Source organism: Panulirus ornatus, chromosome 57, assembly GCF_036320965.1.
Source record: "Panulirus ornatus isolate Po-2019 chromosome 57, ASM3632096v1, whole genome shotgun sequence".
NCBI classification, from domain to species: Eukaryota; Metazoa; Arthropoda; class Malacostraca; order Decapoda; family Palinuridae; genus Panulirus; species Panulirus ornatus.
The window spans coordinates 26,847,431-26,872,430 of record NC_092280.1 but is presented as its reverse complement, the minus strand read 5'-3'; the positions used below and the strand labels follow the sequence as shown (position 1 = coordinate 26,872,430).

Below are 25,000 nucleotides of genomic sequence, written 5' to 3'. Positions count from 1 at the left end.
ATCCAAATATGTCACTGATTTGATATTTTAGCTAAAATCTGAGTTATTGGTCGCTCCACTGCCAACCCCTGACCTGAAGATTGAGAAAGATGAACCCTATTGGTAACAAGAATAATAATACTAACCTCTGTACCATTATTTGTGATCATAGAGGAGCTTAAGGACAATAAATATATCGAAAATGATATACAGAGACACTCTACATACGAAGAGGTAATAGAATAAGACGAAGCGGTTTGTTTCCACAGTACATATCAATTTACAGAAGCAACAGACGTCTCTTCCTGTCATGAAATATATATATATATATATATATATATATATATATATATATATATATATATATATATATATATATATATATATATATATATATATATATATATATATTTCTTTTCTTTCAAACTATTCGCCATTTCCCGCGTTAGCGAGGTAGCGTTAAGAACAGAGGACTGGGCCTTTGAGGGAATATCCTCACCTGGCCCCCTTCTCTGTTCCTTCTTTTAGAAAATTAAAAAAAAAATAATGAGAGGGGAGGATTTCCAGCCCCACGCTCCCTCCCCTTTTAGTCGCCTTCTACGACACGCAGGGAATACGTGGGAAGTATTATTTCTCCCCTATCCCCAGGGATAATATATATATATATATATATATATATATATATATATATATATATATATATATATATATATATATATATTCAATTATCATGAGCCGCTCCTTGAATGATTTTTAACCATGACTAAATCCGTTTTCTATACGTATCTGGGACAAAAATCTCAGCCCCCCTTTTCCCCCTCCCACTCTACTTAACTAATGTGTTATTCCCAGGGGCAACTCAAGTAATGCAAAGACATGGGGGAAAAATCCTCGACGTTTCCACCAAAGGACCGACCCCCCTCCTCCTCCTCCTCCTTCTTCGGGACATAACAAAGCTGCATAATAAACTCGACAAAATGGGAGGCTCTTGGAATACATAGTTTCCTTGTAGCATGAAATGCTCTACCCTCGTTTTCTGTTAGTACAAACAAAATCGTCTTTACTCTAATGGTCCACCTTGGAGGAGAACGTGACGCAAGTCCATTGCAAACAAGGGCAGCCATTTACGACCGAACTGGCTGATTTGTGGGAAGAAATAACTGCACGTTACAACGAGAATCTGAAAATAACCATATATATATATATATATATATATATATATATATATATATATATATATATATATATATATATATATATATATATATATATCACAATGTTACGAACCTTGATTACGACACCAGGACCTATGGTTGCGACGGTACGATCCCTGATTACGACGGTATGACCCACTTGCTTACGACGGGACGACCTCTTTGATTACGACGGGACGACCTCTTTGATTACGACGGGACGACCTCTTTGATTACGACGAGACGACCTCTTTGATTACGACGGAACGACCTCCCCCTTCGGGAAAGGTAGTGGTCGTTCGGGCGGGCCGTCACGCACCATCGTGCGCAAAGGGATGGATGACGATGGTGAGGTTGGCCACGCGTCTGGTTATGCAAATGAGCCGCACAGATAGATAGCGTTACTGTAAATGATAAGTGACGAGCGAGTTATGGTAACCAGTTGACGATCACTGCCCGGCCCCCGGGATACGATCAACAGAAATGGTCGTTGGGTCGTTTGGTTAGCGTCAGCAGCAGCGACGACACCACCAAACTCCTCCTCCTCCTCCTCCTCCTCCTCCTCCTGCTCCCCAATGGTGAATGGTTAATGCAATACTAAGAACAATAATGATAGACCTACCAGTGGTCAGCAGCGGCTGATCATCATGCCATTCTTGCAATCAATACATCACAAATTACATTAACATCCATGACACGATTCCCTTAATATTAAATGTAACATACGATTCTCTCTATATTAAATGTACTGCGGCGTCGATTTTTTCCCCCATCATCACTTAACTTTTCTGCTTCTATGTAAGGAAAATTAATAAACGTTTATCAAAAGCGTGATAACTTATGAGGGTCATACTTCGGTAAAAAAAGAAAAAAAGTGCAAATTACTAAATACGGAAAAGAGAGAAAATTGGTGTTATTTCGAGATAATCATCGTGGTTCAAATGGAGCAAAAAAATTATTTATCAGCTTTGATAACATTAACCATTTTCTACCCTCCTAGAAGCCAGTGTGAGTTCAATTTCTATCAACACCTTTATGTAATTATCAACTGTTTATTACGGTTATCGACTGGAGCTCGTTTCTACAATTTGCCCTGCGTTCCGTTACAGAGGCAGGTAAGGTAATATGATTACGTATGCATAAATGCAAGACTAGCACTAACGCTCCGTTGAACACACACATACACACATATGTGTGTGTTATGTATTCATTTATGTGTAACGTATAACTATTTGTTCCGTAGCATGTGTATATAAATACATGTGTATGAATTGTAAAAAAAAAACATATCTATATATGTTAGGAGATTTAATTCATTTTTCGAAATGTAATAAATTACGTTCTGAAATCATCTTATCAGCACTTAACCAAGAGGAACGACCCAATAGACTTATCCATGGCGTTTTAACTTTCAAATCATACCATGAACAACTGCTGCCCTTTAACCTCTAACGAAGTGTACCTAAATTATCAACATACTACGTCAAAAATAGAAAAATAACAACTCCCGTCTCTAGATTTTTTCCAACACAAAAAAACAAATTTACTCGTACTAATATACCCTGTATCTTCAAAAAAGGTCCACACACACACACACACACACACACACACACACACACACACACCGAACACTGACAACGAAGAAGAAAAAAAAATCTAAAATTCTTTTAAATGATTTCTTATAAGTGTAAGTAATAACCATATTGGGTGTTGATGAAGTGACCGGTTTATATTCCTCACAGATACGGACCCTGGCAATTACATCTGTTATAATCTGCCCTACCTTGAAGTATCGCGCGTAATAGCATCTTTATGTAAGGTTCCTATACTGGTAACGCAAGTCGTATACCATCGCCCGACCTGGTAATCTTGAGGAGGACTGAGCTATTCCTCGATAGTTTCTATGTCAAGGGAGGTATTCTATGAGGGTAATTTATAATAATGGCGTAATTCGTGGCTAATGGATGGATGGGTGGGTGGGTGGTGGTGTGGTGGAGGGGTTGTGGGTGAGTGGGTGGTGGAGGGAAGGGATGGGGAGGAGGGAAGGGGGGGGTTTAAGAGTGTGAAATAGTATGTATAATTGGTTCTTAGATAGCGGTCAAATGGGGTTTTTTTGGGGGGGTGGGTGGGTGGTTTTTATTTTTGGCTGTTTCATGGTACTCGAGACTATAGCTCTTACCTATCTACGAAAAAGTTATATATATATACACTTCCCCCCTCCCCAAAATTTTTCATCTTCCTCAAAAAAGTATATATCATCTCCCTCCCAAACTCTCCCCCTTTGGCTTCAAAGCAGTTAGTAGTAGGAAGAGGGAGGAGAACCCCTTTGTACCACCTTTCCCACAACCCCTTACCCACCTCCTCTCTCACCCTCCCCTCTCCCTCAGACGGAGGAGCAAGACAAGAAGGGGGAGGAGGAGGAGGAGGAGGAGGAGGAAGCTAAATAACGAGCATCTCGTATCATTTTAATCAGGGATAAATGTCATGGGTATCTCCAGGCTGGCTGGCTTGGTTGGCCCAGGGAACCAGAACTGTATGATACGTATGATAATGCGAGGTATGATGCTGTATGTTGCAGCGTATGAGAAAGTATGATAATGCAAGGTGTTACGAAAGTATGCTGCTGTCTGCGAGGGAGTATCATGACGTAAGGTATAATGCTGCATGTTTTGGGGTGCATGAGACGGTATATAATGATAATACACGAGGTATGATGGAGTATGCTTGAGTGCATGAGACGGTATGATAATACACGAGGTATGATGGAGTATGTGCTGTGTCTGGGGCCATATGATATTGCAAGGTATGATCAATTATGAAAGGCAGTATGATTCTCCATATAATGCAGCTCTCATGGTGCATAAAATCAAAGATAATATCAAACTTTTTGTATACGTGAACTCATCATAAATATAAACCAAATTTACTTTATATATATATATATATATATATATATATATATATATATATATATATATATATATATATATATATATATATCCATCCTATGAGTCCACGGGGAAAATGAAACACGATAAGTTCCCAAGTGCACTTTCGTGTAATAATCATATCACATGTCATAAATTGTCACGTTTTCGTTTTCATATTTTGTGGGATTCAGATTTTATTCAAACCACGTAAGGATTATCATCTAACACAGACCTTCCTCGTATGTAGCTAAATTTCGAACCTCGTCTCCAGTTATCTACTTAAGAATGTACAAACGGACAGACGGACCAGATTATAATAATCGTAACATTCACCTTTTTAATATTGATATTCACACCTTTTTAATAGTGATACTGATATACATTTGTTTACAAGTACACGGGGTCATTAGGCTTTTATAAATATCATCGTTATACTACCAACATTCACTGGTGATAAATTTTTTTGTTTTAATCTTTTATATTTACCATTTTTCACAATGAGTTCCATGTAGGTCAGAGGTCTCTTCCGCTTCATCCACATACCCTGCTCTCCCCTCCCAGCTCTCTTCCTCAAGTGTCTGGTACGGTAATTCTAAGTAAAGGGCAATTCTCCCTAAGCAGTTGATGGAGATTCTCCGAGTATCTCCAAGAATTCCCGACGTGATGTAGTATTACAAAGTTAACGATGTCTGCAAGAATTCCCTGCTAAGCAGGAGATGTAGTAGCTTAGGTAAGGCAGCGCCGTCTTACATATACCACAACCCGCAGCCGAAACTTAGTTAGGTGGGCGAGAAGAAGAGTAGGTAATGGAGATTAATAAAAGCTACGATCATGCTTTAATACAGACGCGTCACAATAACTTCGCAGTTTTGGTAATTACGGAGAGTTAGTGAGGACGGCGGGTGTCTGTGTTCCCTCATACGACCGCTGGCTGCCTCCTCCTCCTCCTCCTCATGCCCCCGCCGCCGCCGCCCCTCCTCCTCCTCCTCCTTCTCCTCCTCCACCTCCTCCTGATGCCCCCGCCGCCCCTCCTCCTCCTCCTGCCTCCCGCTCACGTTGTTCCTCTTCCTTCACACACACTCCCTCTCTCCTCCTCCTCCTGCTGGTTCCGCTGCTCCTCCTCCTGCTGCTCTCTTGCTTCACACTCTCTCTCTCCTCCTCCTCCTCCTCCTCCTCCTGCTGCCCTCTTGCTTCACACTCTCCCTCTCCTCCTCCTCCTCCTCCTCCTGCTTCTCCTGCTGTGTCGGTATGTCTTCACCTCCTGCAGTTGCTGCTGTGCCGGTCTGTTTCACTTTCTAGCTGTCGTTGCAGCAGCCGTTGCTGTTGTACCGCCTATTTCACTTTTCAGCTGTTTCTGCTGTTTTGCCGGTCTGTTTCACTCTCCTGCTGTTGCCACTGCTACTGCTGTGAAAGTCTGCTTCACTCTCCTGCTGTTGCCACAGCTGCTGTTGCGCATGTCAACTTCGCTCTTCTACTTCTCATACTCAACTGGTGAGGTCTGCACGACTCTCCTTCTGCTGCCTCCGATGTTCCTCCTCCTGCTGTTTCTGCTGAGTTCTCTGCTGGTATTCCTGGTGTCGTCTGCCTTAATCTACATCTGCTATCTACCTCATTTTACCGTTCCCATCTATCACGCGACGCTCACTCCGCCTCATTCTATATTCCTACATTGTTTTTTACGCCTTGTTTACTGAGACCTCTAAACGCTCTTTCATGGCATTCCTGATTACACGTGGGTTTTTACGCATAAATTTAATCGTTGGTAAACAGTCTGTGTGTGTGTGTGTGTGTGTGTGTGTGTGTGTGTGTGTGTGTGTGTGTGTGTGTGTGTGTGTGTGTGTGATTCTAAGGTTCGTGTATGTATGTGGCTGAAAGTGTAGTGTGTGTGTGTGTATTTGTTTGTGTGTGTGTGTGTGTGTGTGTGTGTGTGTGTGTGTGTGTATGTACTGCACGGGTAGGAAGTTATACATTCGTGATGCCCACCATCGTTTGAGCTTTCTCTTAATGTCTCGCACCATTTCAGACCTTTCTAATCTTTTGTATTCATTCACAAGACTTAAGAGGGGAGAAAAAAAATACGTCTTCTCTGACCAATTTCTTGCTTAATTTCACAGTCATGGTCTCTGGTTCTTTTAATATTGCATCTCTCGAAGAACTGTTCACTCTCAACCAACATTATAAATTTGGTCTAAAAACTTAAAAATTTTCCCCATGGCTGACAAATTTAAAGGCTAATGATAATCTTTTCCTGTAACTCAACACTCTTGATTCTGACCCCATCCTTGTTGACCTCCTCTGGATGTCCTCTAATAGCTCTCTGTGGCTCTGTAAGCGAGGTGACCAAACTGGTGAAGGATATTCTAGTTCTTGACCCTTATCGTAAGACGTGAACAACTCCCTGAATATCTCATGATCCATGAACTTAAACGATATTCGAATAGTTGACGGAAGACAGTGTGTCATCTTCACGTCTTCCAAAGTAGGACTTTGACAACGGGGTTGGGAATAACGTGGACTCCCGACGTTCTCAACCCACAGCTTCCTGCAGCTTCCTCCTGCTAGGTAATATCCATATCGAGCCCCTTTCCCCTGATGGTGTCCAATCCTCATTACATTTTCTCGGGTTAATTTTCAATTGGACGCGTAACGGACTGAATTTTGAAGTTTGTCTACGTCCCCTTGTACGCACGTGCAGTCCTCGCCCCGTTTTCGCTTCCCTCGTGACTGTCGGCATCATCAGCTAACATGTTCAGGTTGGAATATAGTCCTTCTGGCTAGCCATTCGCACAGAGGAAAGAGCAGTGTGTGTGTGTGTGTGTATGTGTGTGTGTGTGTGTGTGTGTGTGTGTGTGTGTGTTTGTGTGTGTGCGTGTGTGTGTTACGGACAAAGGCCTGGCGTCAGACATTAACATACAGCGAGCGAGACCAGACGGCCCGTAATACAATCTCTCCGTCATGTCTCTCATTGTACAACCTGACCGCATTACGCGTTTATCTAAAAACGTCACCTGAGCACAACCACTGCCCGTATGATAACGCCCAAAGGACAGGCTGCATTTTTTCCTTTATATCAATGCAGTAATGTATATACCGTGCAAAACATTCAACGTTAAATACGTTTCTTTTTTTAACGTTTTATATATATATATATATATATATATATATATATATATATATATATATATATATATATATATATATATATATATATATATAAGGAATTATTCATTCATCCGATAAAAGTGTTAAGACTTGAAGATATGGTGCGTGGTTAGTGAACTGTGAGAAATTTGTGGCGGGCATGATTTTCTCCACACAGAATTAACAAGGAAAAGGAGGAAGAGGAGGAAGGGGAGGGATGTCCAGCATGCGAGAGACAGCGGTCCAGGAAGAACGCTGGACCAGTCCGCTACTTGTATTTCAAAGGTTTACCAATCCATGGTCACAAAGGCGTAATGATATGGCCCTTGGGGAGCAACGATTCGTTTTAAGATTTCGTGTTGGAAAGGAAAATCGTAATTTCATCTCAAAAAAAATTCGTGTAACCATAGCAAAAAGTCGTCGTTGAGAAATTATTCGTATTTTATTGACGTGGAAAAATAAGAAAAAATTTGCCTGTTTATAGGTAATTGGTTGTTAAGGGCTAATTTGTGCTTTTATCAAACCTAATTCGCGGTATTTGACGTCAAAAATGCCTCTTTTTAAGTAAATGGCTGTTATGGAATAATTCGTGATGTGCTCAACAATTGCCCATCATTTAAATGGCCTTCACGAAAGAATTCGTTCCGTTCGTGTCAAGTATACGCAGGAAAAAAAATAAACATACAAATATATATATATATATATATATATATATATATATATATATATATATATATATAAACGCTCAAAACGAGGTTTTTGACTTAGCAACAGAGATGACACGAAATAACTTTCGTTAAATAATTACGAATAACATTATAGTGTTCTTCGTGTACAGTTGGTGCATATAGTAAACCAGGATGCTTTATGACGGAGTCTTGACGTATGTTGCCATAGACTGATGCTAAATGCTCAACTGAACACAACACTGAGATAGGGATGACGCAAGACGCACAAGACTGAACACAAAACCTTAAGCAATCATGCTTCCTCGTTATAAAACTCTTAACAACTCCGAAGCTTCCCCATCATTCTGGGTCCGTCAGCAGCCAGAGGGAGTCCACACAAACACGTCCCCCCCCCCATTATACGACCCCTAACGCCAGCAGTACTAGAACGACCCTACCTACTCTCTCTCTCTCTCTCTCTCTCTCTCTCTCTCTCTCTCTCTCTCTCTCTCTCTCTCTCTCTCTCTCCCTCCAATCCTCCCTCTCCCCCCATGAACGTCCCTCCCTCGACCACCACCAACCCCACCCCATGAACAGCCCTCAGCCTACCACCTTCTCCTCTCCCTTCCCCCCAATCCCCCAACCTCATTCATAGTGAATAGTAATACGAAATGTCTTTTTAAAGACAATATTTCCAGCCGTAGCCAGATTTCTGCACTGGTCGCCGAAGATGTTTCATATCAAAGTCGAAATCAATAGCTATTCACACATGAAGCAGACGAGCGAGGTAGGAAGTACATATGACGCTCAAGAAATACAGAACCAAATTATATTTTCTCACGAGGCATTAAACCCAAAATTACCCATGTTAAAATTGGGTTAAATACGCCAGATTCCAATGCATTAGATTAAATAAATTGTATATAAAAACCTATAAAGTCTTATATTTCAGTTAAAATCGCGAATGATAAAAATCATCATTCTATCCAAATTACTGAAAGATTTTACTCACACCAAACGTCTTCATATCACAAAAAGAGAAACTTCACACTTCTCAGTTAATGTTGTTGGCAATGTCCTGGTTAACCAATAATTTCGTCACTGTCCTGGATTATAGATAATTTGGCTACAGTGAAGCGTAATCAACAAATTACTCAAGTCTTAAATTATCTGTACTTTGATCCCGTCAATCAGTTTGGTCAAAGTCTTGGATAACCAGTAATTTGAAGACAGTTTGGTCAAAGTCTTGGATAACCAGTAATTTGAAGACAGTTTAGTTAAAGTCTTGGATAACCAGTAATTTGAAGACAGTCTTCATCAACAATTTGATCACAGTTCTACAGAATCAGTAATTTGATCCCTGGTTTAGATAAACGAAGAGAAGTAAGTAATGGATAAATAATATTGCAGTTACTTACATGGGACGTGTCCCTGGAGGAAGGCGATCCTGGGGGGATGGTGGGCAGTGTCCGCGGAAGGTATGTCCTTGGGAGCATTTCAGTAGGAGGTATGCACGTACGTGGATAACCTTCTCCGCGCCAGGAACGTACATGGATGAAAGAAGACAACAAAATGAAAGAAATGAGTGAATTGAAAGAAAGCAATAAAAATCATGCGAATGAACTACCTCAATCTACTACAATCTACGCGAAATGGTTGTCTAAGCTATCTATCAAACATGAGATCATATATGTATATAATTAGTGTTCTGGGTTACATCATTGATCGCAAGCTCACCCCAATTAACCTCACGTACAATACACACATCCACACACCCCTCGCTACACTACATGCACACATGGGTAGCACTCTGCCAACAAAGGCACCTCAAATACATTACACACACCCGACCCGTGCCAGTAATGGCACACAGAGAACAAGCTGTCACTGACAAAGAGACCAGCCAAAGCTTAAACCTGGCCAGTCTTTTACACACAATTACAGACCAGCCAAAGCTTAAACCTGGCCAGTCTTTTACACACAATTACAGACCAGCCAAAGCTTAAACCTGGCCAGTCTTTTACACACAATTACAGACCAGCCAAAGCTTAAACCTGGCTAATCTTTCCACACAATTACAGACCAGCCAAACCTGGCCAATCTTTACACACAATTACACACTTCATTAACATTACGACTATAACGCTTTTGCCATCACATGACACGGTATTTGTTGCTTATTAGCTTAACATAGAAAAAAAAAACACTTTTAAGCAAAAATCTAGAATCTAAATTTGGCATTAATAATAATGAGGCGATCAAATAATAGAGGCCTCGGTCCTCAGCAGTTAAGTCTCCTGGTCACTGTCGTCCTCAGCAGTTTATTCGAATGGTCACCTAAGTCTTGAGCAGTTTATTCTAATGGCAACTGAAGTCCTCAGCAGTTTATTCTAATGGCCACTGAAGTCCTCAGCAGTTTATTCTAATGGCAACTAAAGTCCTCGGCAGTTTATTCTAATGGCCACTGAAGTCCTCATCAGTTTAATCTACCATGTTGTTGACGTCCTTATCAGTTTTAAGACTCCTTGTTACCTAACGCCTTTACGAATTTAATACCCTTACATTCTGACTCCTTAGAAGCCAACACCTCCGCCTAACATCGGCGAAACCCGTTCAATTCCTCAAAATTAGATGACGTTAAGCGTTTAACTTTGCCCCGTCCCTCGAGCTGTGTTATGGCATCCTTGAAGGAGATGCCTCCTGGGCCATTTTATTGCGCCTCTATACCGTTATTTTGTTTGGGGGGAGGGCGTTATTTCAGCCCCTACTACTAACCCTTGGCCCCACATTTCAGCGGCCGCTTGCGGAATTCGACGGACCGGCCCTCCCGCAAGCGGTATAACTCACACGAACCCACTAAGACGCTTGTGGGAAGTGTGTGTGTGAGGAGGGTGGGGTCAGGCCCAAACAGGCTTTGCCAAATTGTGCCAAGCTTGGGTATGTAAACATGAGGCCTTCGCTCACTCCGCTCGTCAAAATGGCTGAACACTGGCCATCATTCATGAGATAGCCGGAACATGGAGTGAGATTCATGGCCGAGTTCTGATTGAGGAAATCAATTAAGAAAGATAGAGGTCCCGTTGTTCGACGAGACACGACGCAGGCGAGTCCTCAGTTCTCAATTTATGAAGGTGATATAGCTCGAGACTGCTAACCTCTCTCCTCCTCCTCCTCCTCCTCCTTCACTCTCTCCTTTTCCCCCCCACACCCACACCACCACCACCACCACCACACACCTCTCTCTCTCTCTCTCTCTCTCTCTCTCTCTCTCTCTCTCTCTCTCTCTCTCTCTCTCTCTCTCTCTCAACGCTGACCACTTGAGCGACACTGATCGCTCTAACGCCGCCAGTGTACGGGCTCGAACCCTTACAGTAAGTAAGTCGGTCTTTCCCAGGCTCAAAGGAGTCTTAGGACCTCTTCTGGATCCACGACAAATTCTCAAGGAACGGAGAAGGCTATGAGGCACGTACGTAACGCAACGCACGCACGACCTTCCTCCCTGCCTCCCTCCGTCCGTCCGTCCGTGGAAGGTACGTGGTGGGGTAACACAGTACCCTCAACCGCCTCCCGCGTTTGAATTTCGCGCGCTTGAACAGCTGGCCAATAAATCTTCTCGGCGGGTCTTTGATGGTGACGTCACGGGCTGATTCATCACACGGGCCAAGATGGAGACCCCCCTCATACAAATGGCTTCATTCAATGTGCTCTTAACGTGGATTTATGGACCCCCGATACTCCTAAACTAAACCCGGAGGTGACCGAAAACATTAAGGGATTTGCTTCTTAACTCATGACTAAAGAAGGGAGACATTAAGGTGGCCTTTTGGGCAATAAAACGTTTGGGGCAAATTACGAAAAAAAAAAAAAATGGGTTCGCTGAGACTGAATGAACCAGTTTTCTATGTGATGTTTCATCATAAAATGCAACTGGAAAGTTTTTAATTAAAATAGATATTGGTAATGAGTTGGTTGTTTTGACGAGCGAGATGGAAAGACTGACTACTTGGCGTAGCGGAGGGCGACGCGTCGGACGGGAGGAGGAGGAGGCGCCGCTGCCCGCCGTCGCCTCCGCCGCCCCACCGCAATCAGTCTCCCCCCCTCCTCACAAACTCCGCGTTGACCTCCCCGTCCGTCGTTGACGCTCCACTAACTCACTCACCCCTCTCTCTCTCTCTCCCTCCCTCCCCCTCTCTCTCCACATGTCCCGAGCACTCCCTCCACACAGCCCTCCCCACTCCCTCCACACAAGCCCTCGCCCATAAATTACTGCGAGGCGCCCCCCCACCTCTTCCCCCCCAACACCTGCTTTCCCAGCCAGGTGCTGACGGCAACGTTGGTCCGCGCTCCCTGCAGAAGGCGACGCAGCAGATGCGGAAACCTGGATTTCAAAGTTAACTGTACATATTATTGATGATTTCCCTCAATATATATATATGGATGTAGTTCGTCCGTGATCTCGCGTATATGACAGCCGATGGAAAGGAATTTGGACACTGGACGAATCTGAGTTCAAGTAAGCCACCTTGCGGAAGACCGAGTTCGAGGGGCATTCCTTTGACTTAACTTCAGTGGGCGTCTCTTGGTTTGGGGGCCCTCCGTCTGACAGAGGAAGATCATTTGAAAACGGTGGAAATGATGGCTGACAGCCAGCCGCCTGGCTGACGGGCCTTGTGATTCGTCAGCCCTGCCTTGCAGTGGCAGGGTAGTGTTGGAGACGAGGCGACAAGTGACCCCTGCTGACAGTAGTGATAATTCTTTGGTCAGGTGGTGCCAGTCTTGTCCTATGGACAGCTGGTACAGGTCTTGACCTACGGGCAGCTGGTGGTAGTCTAGTCCTATGGGTAGGTGGTACAAGTCTTGTCCTACGGGCAGCTGGTGCTAGTCTTGTCCTATGGACAGCTGGTGCTAGTCTCGTCCTATGGGCAGTTGGTGCCAGTCTTGTCCTACGGGCAGCTGATCCCAACATTGTCCTATGGGCAGCTGGTCTCACGCTTGTTCTTTGAGCAGCTTATCCCAAGCTTGTCAAAGCTTTGGGCAGCTGGCCTCACCCAGGCTTTGAAGACCACAATGTTCCAAACCCACATCTACCAGACAATGACATACGAAAGACTCCAAACCCACATCTACCAGGCAATGACACACGAAAGACTCTAAACCCACATCTACCAGACAATGACACACGAAAGACTCCAAACCCACATCTACCAGGCAATGACACACGAAAGACTCCAAACCGACATCTACCAGACAATGACACATGAAAGACTCCAAACCCACATCTACCAGGCAATGACACATCGAAAGACTTAACACCCACTTTCAAATTCGTCCAAATCTCTACATATCCAAATAAGAACTCCCCTCCTATTGGAAACGTCGATAAATCCACGTGCAAAATGGCAAAAGGGAATTGTAAATAATCACCCTTTTGTCTTCTCACACTAAGCGTGAATATAGTGTGGGGTTGTAAACTAGATGTGTTTTGGGATCTATGATAAGGCTCTGGTCACACCACGATAAAATGTTACCGTCATTCCTAAACCATAAATTTCACACCCCCGATATATGAATTAGATTAACTTTCCTGCATCAAGATTCTGGGGAAAGTTAATATATATATATATATATGTATATATATATATATATATATATATATATATATATATATATATATATATATATATATATATATATATATTGAGGTACTTTCATGAAACAAAATACTGCAAGCTTAATAAATTCATTTATGATTTATTTCTTTCCTCTTTTGGATAATGATGGCTTGAGTTTGAGGTGATATATCACCTGTAACGATCCTTGCAGGTGTACAGGACATATTCAGACGTGGGAGAGATGAACCTGATGTGCGGTGTCCCACCAGTGTCTGGGGACAGACACTCACTGCCATATATATTTTTTATTTTATGTTAGCTGAGACGGCACAGGCAGCTGAGACCCTAATCAAGGCCATCCCATTAACGATATATATATATATTCGCCATATCCCGCGTTAGCGAGGTAGCGTTAAGAACAGAGGACTGAGCCTTAGAGGGAATATCCTCAATTGACCCCCTAACCTGAGCCAGGTACGAATTTTACCAACCCAACCCCTAGGTGTGGATGAACAGCTGGGTTGACTGTGGGCCGACTGCCGCAACCAGGAACGCTAACCGCTACGTGACCACACTACAATCCACACCAGGAACAACCTGGTGTCCTTTGGAGTGAGAATGAATTCTTCGACGAGTTGTACTTCGATGATACGACCTCGCCGAAGATGACCTTTCACTCGCGGCGTAACCACAAGCAGGTGGAGTCCGGTAACACACACACACACACACACACATATACAAAAGGCATGAGTGTCACATGCAATCTATCGAGTGTATTGTTAGTGCCTGAACTCCTTCCCCTCGAAGTAAGTCTTTGCACACCTAATCATCAATTCGGGTGTAGAGAGAGAAAAAAAAAAGCTCTATGTATCTTCATGACTGCAATTACACTTTTAAAGAACTCTATGAATCGCCTTAAGTATACCAAATGTTTGGGTAATTCATACGATAGGGTTGGTTAGGGTCTGTCAACTGAACTGATGATGATTGGCTTCGCCTCTCTCTCTCTATAACCTGATACACAGCCTACATAGTACATGGGATGTTAACTACACCTCCTGTCGAACACGGCCGCCTGCACACACACACACACACACACACACACACACACACACACTACACCCTAACATATACTTAATCTACTTCACAATTCACTACAGCTCAACAAAACCCGTTGATAACCTGTCGCAAACTGATGATGTATCATGTATGTATCTAAATACTGGATCTTTTATCATCCAGACACACATAGTCAAGGTCATCTGAAGGTGTGTGTGTGTGTGTGTCTAGGTCACACACACACACACACACACACACACACACACACACACACACACACACCAATGTCACCTCTAAAAAGTCGCCGTACTTTTGAAAGTTACCCCAGGGGGGTGGGGGGAGGGGCGGGTTACACTACCTCTCTCTCTCTCTCTCTCTCTCTCTCTCTCTCTCTCTCTCTCTCTCTCTCTCTCTCTCCATATAATGAGCTCATCCGTTACAAGTGTCAGAACAATGAGAGACGTCATAATCATCATTTCGTTGTTGTTTATGCGTTTAGGAAAAAAAAATTCTCCTGCATCATTATCTATGTCTTAAAATTGTCGAGATTATTAATCTTTGGCGAACGTTACACGGGTTATCATGGGATGAATTGACGTTATCAACTGATACGTATTCGTTCAAAGAGAGAATTTACATGCAAATAAAACTGGTTCTGAAAAAAGAATTATAGGTACAGCAGTTCAGAATATATATATATATATATATATATATATATATATATATATATATATATATATATATATATCAAACAAACCTCCAACAGCCAGGATTGAACCCGGGACCCCTGTGCAACAGGCGGGAGCGCTACCGCTAGGCTATGATCGCCTCTATAGGGAAATGACTATTCGAATACTATGTACTCGAATACCCTTCGTCTCACGTTGGTGAGCAACGGGGTCTACACCGGTCATTTCCCATTAGGCTCACACAGCCAACAGATAGCATTATACCGAACCTAACTGTACAACGTGAGACTAAGAGTATTCAAGTACATAGTATTCGAATAGCCATACAAGTACATAGTATTCGAATAGTCATTTTCCTATAGGGACGATCATAGCCTAGCGGTAGCGCTCCCGCCTGTTGCACAGGGGTCCCGGGTTCGATCCTGGCTCTTGGAGGTTTGTGTGTTCTATGAAGGTGGGCGTTCATGTGCACTTTATTCATATATATATATATATATATATATATATATATATATATATATATATATATATATATATATATATATATATATATATAGGGGATAGGGGATTAAGAATACTTCCCACGTATTCCCTGCGTGTCGTAGAAGGCGACTAAAAGGGGAGGGAGCGGGGGGCTGGAAATCCTCCCCTCTCGTTTTTGTTTTGTTTTTTTTTTCCAAAAGAAGGAACAGAGAATTGGGCCAGGTGAGGGTATTCCCTCAAAGGCCCAGTCCTCTGTTCTTAATGCTACCTCGCTAACGCGGGAAATAGCGAATCGTTTAAAAGAAAGAAAAGATGTAAAAACAGTGGTGGCCTGTGTTGTGTGAGTGACGGAGTTGAGTTACGGGCCATGTTACTCCTCAGAACGTAAACTTACACGTCACTCCTCCGTCAGCGTCACACACACACAGAGGCTCTGTCCCCACCCCACCCCATGCTGTCTGTCTGGGCTCCCTCAAAATCCCATCTGTCACGCCAACAGCTGGTACAGCTGACTGTAACCACAGCCAAGGTTATTGGGGGTGTTACTGCACACCTGTTATCTGTCCGTTATCAGCGCCACCCTCTCCTGCCGTGGGGCAGGGGGCTGTTGTTCTTCATCCAAAGGCCGTGCGACCTCTTGCGTCAGTCATGTATTCTCTGTCTTGAGAGGGACGTCCAAACCTACTTTACGAATGGCTTTCGAATATAACGAAACACGTCGACAAAACGAAAGACAAACTGATAACGTATCAGGTTTCGTTATGTATCCGGGGACTCTCTCTCTCTCTCTCTCTCTCTCTCTCTCTCTCTCTCTCTCTGTATTCACTCCCTTCCCTTCAGTGTCTCCCCCCACACCTCTCCCTACCCGAAGCCTCCAATACGTCAGGTGTCACTCACACACGTCTGGACACATTTCACTCAGCTCCCCCTCATTATCCCCAAGGCCCCCCTCCCCCCCCACTCTCATTTTCTGACACACCCTTCCCTCCCTCCCTCCACCTCCCTCCGCTAGAGCCACATCATCCTCTTCCTCACCAGTGGTCTGTCCCTCCCTCTCACTATCACGCCGTCCTGTATCCCATTTTCGCCCTGATCTTACAACAAGATGAAGAATGTAACAGTCCATGGGTGTGTGTGTGTGTGTGTGTGTGTGTGTGTGTGTGTGTGTGTGTGTGTGTGTGTGTGTTATTGATCATTATGATAACCCCGCTATTAATCCGGTTCAAACTGGCTGTCAGAGGCTTTGAGGTCGAGAGAGAGAGAGAGAGAGAGAGAGAGAGAGAGAGAGAGAGAGAGACGCGAAGAAGACGGACGTACAAACGCTTAGGGGAAAGGGGGAAGGGGGATTTCGCCGAAGGTTTGGAGACAAATAAGACGGAACTGCACGCACGTTGTAGTGATGGTGGGTGACACACACACACACACACACACACACACACACACACACACACACACACACACACACACAACCTTCCAAGCTAAATGTTAAACGACTGTAAATGCGGCTACAGGGGAACCAGGAGGTGTAAATCTAAATGCGTGAGCCCTGTAAACAAGGGCGTTATTTACACGCCCTGGAAACTGGACAAGAAGGTTCATGAGTACGATCGCTGAGTGCGGTCGAGTCCGCAGGTGTGTGTGTGTGTGTGTGTGCGCGCCTCCTCCTCGTCGTCTCCCACACACACACACACACCATCCCACTACAGTGCGTTCTCCGTAGTGACGTACCCGGCATACTTAAAGCACATCAAGGCTTCACGAAGGGTCAATGTACTGAAGGCTTGGGAGAGACAGATGGAGGAGGAGGAAGTTCCCCCCGAGATAGAGAGAGAGAGAGAGAGAGAGAGAGAGAGAGAGAGAGAGAGAGAGAGAGAAAGTGGCATTCACCAACACCCCCTCCTCCTCCTTCCTCCTCCCTCCTCCCCCCTAAAGCCTTCTTTCTTGTAAGGCTTGAGATCAACGTCTTCGGAATAATATTTTCTTTCTTCTTTCTTTTTTTTTTTTTCTTCTTCTCCCATCTTAATGGCGTGAAGGCCGAGTTCGGGTTGTGAAGCGACGCGGCGTGCTGGGTTCGTTCCTCCCCCAACGCGAAGCCTTTCGTCCTCCTGTTCGTTCGCATCATCATCAACCCCACCCCCTAGCTCGACTCCTCCTCCCTCCCGTTGATGCATAGGGGGTGTTGGGTGGGTTGACGCGCTCCCGGGGAAAACGTATCAGGATCATGCGGAGGGATGATGAGGGAGGGAGGGAGGGAAGGAAGAGAGGATCATTCGTGTGGTGTTTGGCGAGTTGTTGCTCAATCGAAGATCTGAATTGAGAATTGGTGTGAGGATCTCCTCTGATCGGAGTGTCGATGCGGTGTTGTCTTTAAAAGGGGGGGGGGGATGGGGGCTAGATGGGAATTATATAGACACTTAAGTGTCTTTTAAGTGATTAACAATGATCATATGATAGATACAGGACGGGCGAAGGAGAGTTGAGCAGGTTCGTTAATCGTAAAGGAGGGGTTAATGCTAGGAGAGAGAGGGAGTGTGAGAGGGATAGGGAGTGTGAGTGGGTGTTGGAGTGTACGTGGGACGCCAGACTGGTCCTTACTGTCGACTCGACACGCTGTAAAACACTCGAGGTGACGAAGACCCAACTTGGCAACGCCTTCCCCCCCCCTCAACATTAAACCCCTCTGAAGTCCCCTCCGTGTCCAGAGACAACGGCCCACTTCCCAAGGTCACAGACAGCCCTTCCTGTGTCCCCCTTCGAGACCAGAGACATTCCTGACCTTTCTGATGTCCACTTCGAGTTCAAGGGCCTTCTCTTCCTTTAAGTCACAGACAACTCTTCTGGTGTCCCCTCCATACTCGATACATCCCCCTCTAGGGTCGCAAGATACGAAATGTTCTCCCATTACAGTCAAAAGGTGATTAGGAAATACAGATCGAAGAATATCCCTCAATTTTAAGAAAAAATGTCTTTTACTAACGCTCCATTCTCCTTTAATGCTTCGTATGACGACCCCATCATAAAGATACGGGTTATGACCAAGCTCACGGATGTAAAATTCACTTCCCGTACAGTACGCTAACGAATGTTAAACTCCCTCCCCGTACAGCCATAAGCTCACGAATGTTAAACTCCCTTCCCGTACAGCACAAGTAAATAATCACACGGAAATGACACCACTAATTTCATTTTTACGAAAGACACAGCACTTTCCACAGCCGATGAAGTCACGAAAATAACCATCCGATCAACTTACGATCGGAAAAACATCACGAAAGTGTAAGAAAGTCACGAAAATAACCATCCGATCAACTTACGATCGGAAAACATCACGAAAGTCTAAGATCGAACGACATCTGAGGAGCTCACAGTTGCCACCTCTGAAACAAGAGGTGTGACGTGGCGTTAAATCAGGAGCCCCACTGCTGTTCATCAGACGGTGAACCGAGTCGCTCTGACCCGACTTAAAAACAGTGCTACGTAAAGTTCAGGGATCAAGTGAGCAACAGATGGCAGCACAATAGGTAGACTCAAACAGAAGCCAAAAAGGGTGGAAAAACACGCGTGGTGAAAAGCCTTCGAAGTAGTTCTCGTCCAACTTTTCGAAAGTTGAAGAATCGCAAGGGTTTTAACTTTACGTCACTTTTGAGAGGGTAAGACCGACCTTTGTGGGTGGGCTACGGGGCCTTGGTTCTATACACCTTTCAACGTTTGGATAACACCTTCACATCGAACCTCTGCCGTAGAAATATGCTTGTCTTAAGCCTATGTCCCGCTGCTCTCTCTCTCTCTCTCTCTCTCTCTCTCTCTCTCTCTCTCTCTCTCTCTCTCTCTCTCTCTCAAAACTAAGGGGATGATTTCATGATTCCCGGTATTCAGTCACGATCTATACCTGTGAGCAATACGAAAGCAGATGACAAACCTCAGAATGTATGATTTTTTGCCACAAGGGTGGCACCAGTGACTCAAAACTGGGAATTCATGAGTACGTTTGAGCTCAGACTGGTCATATTAGCGAGGAGGTGCATAGATGACCGTATTCTACGTCATTCTACGCCATAACATTAACAAAATAGCATCAAATACGATGACTAAGATTTAACAATGACTAAGACTTAACAAGATGAACTGAACATCGTATTCTTCGTTACTACGATCATACAACTCCACGAACCCTATTATGGGGGCCACTGCAACTTCGACACTGCACTCCACGCAGGAGCAGCAGGGAATCGTTGGACACCTCTGGAGCGAAAGGAGGTCCTTGAGCAGATTATACTCCTTTCCGTCCACTGACGGTGACACAACCTCGTTGGAGGTGACCCCTCCCTCCACCCCACTCACTACATATACACACTTGAAGGCGTCTAATACCCACACGCCTAGACGCAATCTATCTGACATACTCAACACACCCGCAGCAAACGTGCAGGAAAAAAACAGCAACATACTTTAAATCCCTTAGATACGACGGTACGACCTTTGGCTACGATAGCCTGTCCTAAAATGGTTTTACTGTAGTGCTCAAAGATCGTTCCATCATGCTTAAGGGTCGTAACGGTGCTCAAAAGTCGTACCAGAGTGCTCAATGGTCGCACCGTGGTGCTCAAAGGTCGTACTGAAGTGTTCAAGGATCGTACCGTATTGCTCAAGGGTCGTATCGATGTGTTCGTGGGTCGTAACACAGTGCTTAAGAGTCGTACCGTTGTGCTGAGAGTGGAAGGTGGTGGGGGGTTTAACCTCTGCATCCCGCCATCGCCAGGGATGAAGGTGTGTTTATTTTGTTTACGATAATATCCTTAGCAGCAGGCAGAGGAGATTAGACAGATTAACTCCTGGTTATAAATGGACATACAATACAGTCCCTACCCTTATTTTTCTTCGGAAGGTATGAAAGTTTATTTACATAGTACTATAAGCAAACAAACAAATATATATGATGTCATTTAGAAACTTTTTAAAGTTTTAGTATCAAATTACGAAACAAGCAATGATAAATATTCTCTGGCGTTTCATATGCATGTAAAACAGCGTGTGCTGGCCTTGTTATAGGCCCCTTTTTTTTTTTCTATTCGCCAATTTTGAAGATGCTCGACAGTACGACCCGTGGTCAAGACGGTACGACCCGTGGTCACGGCTGTACGACCCTTACTTATGATGATGTAAGCTTTGGCCTGAGAGTTTTTTATGAGTTTGGATCTGTGGTGAAATACAGTAACAAAATAATTACCCACAAACTGTAATAATAATAATAATAATAATAATAATACATACATACATACATACATACATACATACATACATCATATATCTTAATAATTACCAATATACTAAGTAATATGCTAACTGCATACTAGGTAACTGTTTAAATTCGTACGTCCGAACATCTGAATAGAAAACTATATCCGTGATTGCTGACTGGTTTGTTAATTGGGCTTCAAGCCTGTTAACGTCAATTCATAACTTACAATCGAATATACATGAGAACCTTCCTCACAAGTTCAAGTTCGTTATAAGATCATACAAGCTTTTCTTTCGTAATCTAAGCGAGGTGATTTAGCATGGTTACTATCGAGTAGCGCCAACTTAAACACTTAAAAAGTTTTCGTATATAAGTACCACAGATAGTGAAGGAAAGTTCGCTAAATCTAAGTGGAAACGTCCGTAACCTTAAGTTACCAGGTAGACACTTTAACAATCTAATTCCATGTTACTCTCGCCATCTTTTGTATAAATATCTAAATACGCTGTTACGACAAACTGAGTTCTGATTGGCCCATCCTGTCGTGGACTGCCAGTTATGCTTTAAGTACACCATGACTGGCTGACATCAAACCAATTACATCTAATTCAATTCTCTTTTCAGAAGATATGTTTAAACTCATATTCTAATGGCTTAGCAGAAAAATTCCTTCACTCGTTTACATGTATTAAGTACCATCTCTTCTCGACAAGGAACGAGCAATTCGATTGTTCAAGCTAAACAACTATAAAAGCATCTCATAAAATGATATATACATATTTAATTCATATTCAGAAAGGACATACCCATTAACCACAAACGTATATAAAAAGCTGAGGACCCAAGCCTCTTCTCCTATGAACTATTACGAAGGTAAAAATGTTCGATGGTGGTACGAACACGAGGACATCATTCAACGCCTTATATAAATCACTCACTATGGCTAACGCACTCTATCTAGGACCTTTTCACGCACTCTATATTCTCTTTAGCACCACCGACCACAGCTTGGGTAAGAAATCACGATAATTTCGACGTTTCTTTCCAAGATAAATCAATAATTGTACACGTAAAGACATACCTACCTTCCCTTCCGCTGGCTGTCCACCGAGTGATGGATTGTTGACAATCAAGAGACTGTCCAACGATTGGTCAAATGAGTGTATATCAATTTTCTCTTCGTTTATCCAGATAATAATAAGTATTATTATCATAATTACTATTTTTATTATCATTATCATTATTATTATTGATTTGTTGACTATACAGTAAGAATTGCCTCGAACTTTTAAAGTTATTTATAAGAACAAAAAGTTAACCTCAATATGATTGCCAGATACCTCTGAATTCTTTGTTATGGCAAGATTAAACCCCCGGTGTTATAAGTTCGCCGTGAGAGATTGTTTATCCTCTATCCTCCTGAATCAACATCCGTGAGGTCTGATGCCAACCAAAAGTTCAATTAAGCTTTTGTTATTATCATTATTATTATTATTATTATTATTATTATTATTATTATTATTATTATTATCTAATTCATTGTCGAAAGCTAAGAATGGCAAGAAAAAAAGGTTCAACTCCATACCTTAATATATATATATATATATATATATATATATATATATATATATATATATATATATATATATATATATATATATTTTTTTTTTTTTTTTTATACTTTGTCGCTGTCTCCCGCGTTTGCGAGGTAGCGCATATATATATATATATAAGGCCGAAATGTTGCAGAAGTGCGAAAGAGAAAGAATATCTTAAGAGTTTTGGGAGGAACTGGGAACCCTGCCTTTGAAAAAGGTTTTGGATAGGTCAATTGCTGCTCAAAGGGAAACAAATGAGAAAGTAAAGAGTTTCAAAGCTTAACGTGGAGGGAAAGAAGCAGAGGTCACAACGGATCGTTCTTGGGTTGCCAGCGGCTGCATAATAATCATCTTGAGGCAATGGTTAGCCTAGTCGTAAACACACTTATACACAGACTCATTTCTGTATCACGTTCTATTATCATTAGATCACTGTACTCCTCATATACAAATATATGTGTATGGAGATCTTGGATCACTTCCTTTATACTGCTGTCTGAAGCCTACATAACCCTCTTACTGCGCATAGAGGATCAGATCAAGAGATTTTCCACGAATTCTATCATTTATCAAGTGTGTCTTTCCATCTGCTTGTTATATAAAATAAGCTCGTTCTATCTCTTTGTAACGAACGAGGCCAACGCTCTCCCTCCTCCCTGTGGTGTCACTTTGAGTCCGGCCCGGCCTGAGGGCTCCCTCTGTCAGCCACTTCCTTCAGGAGGGTCTGAGGATGCCGCCACCTCGGCCAGCAGATCCTTCATGGGCGAGTTCTTTACGACCTCTTGTGGGCGGTGTGACTCGCGCCTCCAGGCTGGACAGTCCCGGGTCTGTGTGAGGTTACTCACGGGGCTCCCTTGAACGAAGTTGTCTTGCGTCTACTTTGATGCAGTTCCGTGGCCGCTCCTATGGAGGGAAAACACTGTCCTGGCACTAGTGGACGGCTATGACGTAGTATACCCAAAAAAGAATACAAAGCTGATTCTGGTTTACTTTGCCGTTTGCTACTGAAGAGGTTATTATAGAACTCGAGTTAATGAGGCCATCTTGCCTGTACATCACTGCTACGGAAGTTACAGAGCTGCAGTTAATGAGGCCAAGCTTCTTCTCAAGTGACCTTTAACAGGAATGATATACGAAGTCGTTCTTATCTCGAAGAACTTTAAAAATGACCGGTCAAGAGGAGACAGAGGGCAGGGAAAGGAGCATAAGGATCTTGGTAGAAAGTTCCTGCATTGATGTCACTGATAGATGTACCTTACAAGGAAGTCATTGACACTGACGTACCGTGCAAAGATGTCGCTGACATTTACACACATCCTGAAGTAAGGTGATATAGAATTAATCTCGAGCCTCTCTACTGGAAGAAAAAAAAATTGAAGCAATCCTCTCTGTGATTTCTCTCGTCTTATAAGCCGATGAAGACTCAAGCCCATCAACTAATTCATTTATTCATTTATCTCGGTCGTTAATCATTCATTAATGTCTTTAATATCATGACAACTCTCGAACCCCACAGAGGTCTGGTTGACCGGTTTGTTTTCTCAGCTCTGAGTAATGAATCAACTTTAAGCTATGATTATTTTCAGATGGGAGTGACTGTTATATAGAGTGATGAGGTAGCAGAGTGTGTGGGGGTGTGTGTATGTAGGAGTATGTTGGTGTGGGTGTGTATGTGCGGATGTACGTGGTCGTGTGTGGTAGTAATATATGGGTATGTGTGTGTGTGTGTGTGTGTGTGTGTGTGTGTGTGTGTGTGTGTGTGTGTGTGTGTTAGTGTGAGCATGATTTTAGAAGTGCCTTTGTGTGTGTGTGTGTGTGTGTGTGTGTGTGTGTGTGTGTGTGTGTGTGTGTAATATCTGTGAAATATATGTAGTCATGTGTCCCTTATCTAATATCTGAGCTTAAGCGGATGCTCTGAGGGTGACCCTAACATAGACATGGGTGTCTGCAGACAGACAGAACAGTCCCTTAAGTAAGAGATAAGGGGAATGGAACACCCTTAAATAAGAGACTAGAGGCTGTGTAAGATGTAAGGGGCATTAGGGCAGCCCTGAGTGAGAGATTTATCATCTAAGGGCATAGGAGAGGCCTTAGTAAGTGGTAAGGGGCGAAGAGAAGCCCTTGATTAAAACGCAGGGTAGTGGAACGGCCCACCAAGAAAGAGATAGGGATATGAACGACTAGTGAAATGGCGTCAGGGCGTTAGACAAAAGAGATATCAAGTCCCAGATCAGTGTCCAGGTCCCATATGCTCTCCTAGGCCAGTCCCATGTCCCAGGCAGAGTTCCACACCAATCGCCCTCCCTTCAGGACCAGAGTGTTGTATGTATCCCAGGTCACTCAGCAGGTCATGTCCCAGGGATCCCAGATCACACACACACACACACACACACACACACACACACACAC

The 25,000-nt window shown here is 43.4% G+C and overlaps 1 long non-coding RNA gene across 1 annotated transcript in view; it reads right to left on the bottom strand.

Annotated features, from left to right (window-relative positions):
* LOC139766346 (uncharacterized) overlaps positions 1–9,443 on the bottom strand; it is a 46,530-nt gene extending 37,087 nt beyond the window's left edge. Inside the window, exon 1 of the long non-coding RNA XR_011716858.1 lies at positions 9,330–9,443. This is a non-coding gene — a long non-coding RNA (uncharacterized lncRNA). The remainder of the gene's footprint in view (positions 1–9,329) is intronic.
* Between the last annotated feature and the right edge of the window lie 15,557 nt (positions 9,444–25,000).